This window comes from Coenobita brevimanus, chromosome 38 (genome assembly GCF_032717465.1).
Source record: "Coenobita brevimanus isolate Jiangsu-jjx chromosome 38, ASM3271746v2, whole genome shotgun sequence".
NCBI classification, from domain to species: Eukaryota; Metazoa; Arthropoda; class Malacostraca; order Decapoda; family Coenobitidae; genus Coenobita; species Coenobita brevimanus.
Genome location: NC_136991.1, coordinates 39,412,595 through 39,416,879, shown reverse-complemented (window position 1 = coordinate 39,416,879; position 4,285 = coordinate 39,412,595).

Sequence of the window (4,285 nt, the reverse complement as noted above, 5' to 3'; positions counted from 1 at the left end):
ATTTCAGCGAGTTTAGTAGTGAACTGGGTGGATAATTCATTCATTATAGTGGAGAAGGCAAAGTTGATGAATGAAATAGGCTAAATATGGTAAATCTGATAGAGAAGTGATTATATTGTGACAGAATATAATGCGTATGAGCATGCAGAGGAGAAGAAGAAGAAGGTGAAATGTCCTGAAATGTTATGGTGGTGAGGTGAGGTATTATGACGGACAGGTGCGATAATTAGTATTGGCAGGTGCGTCAGGCAGATATGCCACACATTACATACTCTATCTCAGACACATCTTCCCGTAACTGAACATTGTTACACTTATTTATAGTACACCTTTGTTTTTAGCCTAGATAAATAATATATTACGGGAAATGTTAAATCCCTTAAATACTTTGAAAAATATATATATATATATATATATATATATATATATATATATATATATATATATATATATATATATATATATATATAGATAGATAGATAGATAGATAGATAGATAGATAGACAGATAGATAGATAGATGGAGAGATAGACAGATAGATAGATATGCAGTATATATAAATATAGATACATAAATATATATACATAAATATATATATATATATATATATATATATATATATATATATATATATATATATATATATATATATATATATATATATATATATATATTATAAAATCATACCACTTACAGAAGGTCTCATTCAGCTTAGGAAACACATCTCGGATTGGTGTAATTAATCCATTTCCTTCCCTTTTCCTCATCCCTGCTTCCCACTCTTCTCTTCATCTCCTCCCCTTGTCCCCACTTTTTCGTCCCCTCTCCTATTCCTTCCTTTCCCACTCTCCTCCCCCTTTCTTTCCCCTCTACCTATTCTTTCCATTCCCCTGACTCCACCCTTCCCTTCCCCTCTCCCCATCCTTCCTTCTCCCTCCTCTCTCTTTCCTTCTCCCCCTCCCCAGCCTTCCATTTCACTTTCCTCTTGCCTCCTTACTCTTTGCCTCACACTTCACTACCTCTCTCCTCATTCCTCCTTTCCCCATTCCTAACGTTTCCCGTTCTTTCTCTCTTCACCCGTTCCCTTCCTGCTCTTCACCGTTTTCCCCCTCTCCTTACGCTTCACTTCCCGTCACCTCTTCCCTTTCCTTCTTGTCTCCTCACTCATTCCTTTACTTCTCTCCCTTCCTTTCAACTCTTCCTCCTCTTCTCTCCTCATTTCCTTGCGTTTCCCCTCTTCCTTCCCTTCTACTTTCCCTCCTCTTCTCTCCTCCTTTCCCTGTCTTTTCCCCTCCTCACCTTAATCTTCCCTCCTAAAACCCTTCCAATTTGTTACCCTCACTCTCAAACACCACCGGATTCGCACCCTTCATTCGGTGATGTCTATTAATTCCCCTCGCATTTCCCTCACATTTCTCCACTTGATTCTTTTCAAGTCTATACTAAATGATTTAAAACATTTAGTATTAGGTTCACTTTTGCCACATCCAGACAATTTTGTTCTTCTTTGGTGAGGCCTCTTGCAGTGACGGGCTTAAGAACAGAATCTTTTAATACCCCCACAACCGTTTGACTTTCCCTGACCTGAATGTAACTGCCCTGAAGGTACCAAAATAAAACAGAAAATACTTCATCAAACTACAGAGGTTAACTCCTTAGAATCAGGTGGCGTATTACATAGGTTATTCTTGCCCCCGGGAAAACAACTTTATTCATTCTAGAGGAGACTTTTGTAGTGAAGGAGTCATTTTCTGTAATAAATGGGTTAGAATTCGTATCTCCAGTAACGATTTTTTTTTTTTTTTTTTTTTTTTTTTTTATTCCTGTTACCACTGAACGGGTTTCTTCAGGTTAAGAGAAATTTCCCGCTGTGTTGAAGTCTAACATTGGTTACAGTAACACTTTATTTGTGTGTGTCTCATCAAAAATTTTAATTCCAAAGTTTAATGGCAATTGCAACGTACAGCCATGAGCAAAAGTTCGCTAACAGTCCCTCTACCAGCGCTGTGTCTTGCCTTCCTCACTTCTCTTCCCTCCCCAAACGCCGGAGAGTCTCCCTCCCTCTCGATTTTTTTTTTTTCCTGTGTACTCCATACAGTTATCACATAAAACTAGTTCATGTTAGACCTTCAACTTCCACACACCTGAGAAAAGCATCGGCGAAATTTTGCCCATGACTGTACCTCCAGCAGCCCAAACTCCATGCAAATCAAAGCAAACATGGACAATACTCAGCCGACACATAATCAACACAAAGAAGGCCGCAGAAATACCCACTTAGATCGGAAATCAATATAACCGTGGAATGAAAAAAAAACAATGAATGAATCTGCTAAAAACACGGGACTAAGCATCCCCATACCAAAGCCGGAGAGCAAAATATCTGTGTGGAAATTAACCTCAATCGGCATCGTATCAACGTCAAAGCAAGACTACACTTGCCCCCCCCCCCCCCACACACACAATAATAAAAGTCGGAGAGCTATATTTTGAGATAAAACTAAGATTCAACCGACACAGGAAAAAAGAAAAGAAAGCTACCTACCCCAACACTAAGGCTAAAGAAATATTTGCAATGACAGTAAATCGACACATAATCAAAACAAACACAAAGAACTCTACACCCCAACACCATCGCAAGAAAAAAACATTGGAGAAACTGAGTCAATACATGATCAAACACAAAACCTGAAAACTACCCATCCCCGCATTAACTAAGGCTGGAAGTCCTTAAATGTGTGGGTGGGGGGAAACTGTGACCTCTAATGATGGTAGCTGAAGTTAGGCTTGTGAATCTCTCGCCTCCACTTCCACTTCACTCACCTTTGGATTCATTAGTGAGGGCGACGATGTGCCATTTAGTATTTATGAGGCCAGAAGTTGTGAGGGAATTATAACCTTGCCTTAGAGGAGCTTGATCTCATTAGCAGAGTGTCGGAGTAAGGTTTTGAATGGAGGAGGAGGAGGAGGAGGAGGAGGAAGAATCGAGGAAGACAATGAAGATGAAGTAGCGAAGAATGATATTAGTAATAATAATAATAATAATAAACAATAATAATATTATTAATATTAATAATAATAATAATAAATAATAATAATAATAATATACAATAAAAACAATATATAATAATAAATAATTACATCAGCACTCATGAAGCGAACACAAGTTTCTTTTGTGTGTGTGTGTGTGTGTGTGTGTGTGTGTGTGTGTGTGTGTGTGTGTGTGTGTGTGTGTGTGTGTGTGTGTGTGTGTGTGTGTGTGTGTGTGTGTGTGTGTGTGTGTGTGTGTGTGTGTGTGTGTGTGTGTGTGTGTGTGTGTGTGTGTGTGTGTGTGTGTGTGTGTGTGTGTGTGTGTGTGTGTGTGTGTGTGAATAATTAAAAGTCTTTACCCGATTTTAACCAAATTGGTGTGGGAGTTGACGGATAACCATGGAGCTGAACCACGGTTTCTTACAACAAGAGGACAACGTGTAAGGTCAAAGGGCTGGGTCAAAAGTTAGCTTGGTGAGGTCAGCCTAAACTTATTTATCCAATTTAGATCAAACTTGGAGGAAGGGTTAATGTTCTGGTGCCGACATCATTTCCACATTGGAAGTATGTCTCTCGCTACTATACACATTATGTTTATTCATATTTAGAGAAAATGTGCTGTAGTGTTGAGATAAAGATCCAAATGCCACTTCAGTGTAAGTGTGGTGTGGGAATAAGATGAGTGCCAGACCTGCGAAAGTCAGCATTTTCTGACGTAAACATGAGGGTAACGGAGGCGATAAAAGAATATGAATTGTATATATGTTTAAGTCTTGGAAAAACACATAAACCCTGTTGGTATATTTTAATGTACTTAATACTGCCTTGTTGAGGTGTCTAATGTGCATGGTAGAGTTGTAATTCACTTCTACTCATGTACAAATCCCAGAATCTCTAAGGGGTATGGCATCTCTAAAACGGCTGACCTCAGGGCCATTCCCAGAGCAGAGCAGGGCAGATGTGCAGATTACACTCAGCCTTTAAGAGAGAGAGACGTACTACTCTGAAATACTCTCTTGTCGCAGTTGTATTTTTCTGTGGCGAATAGAGTTAAAAACACATCTGTTCCTGCTTCTGTTCACCTACACGCTACCGACACTTCTGATTTCAGGATCTACACCAATAAAGTGCTAGTTGCGGAACTCAGTGGAGTCACGCCAAGCGACTATATAAAGTTGGTGGTCAGTTGCAAGATTCCTACACAAGCTGGAACATATAAAATTGGTGGTCAGCTGTGGGATTCTTTAAGCCGGTA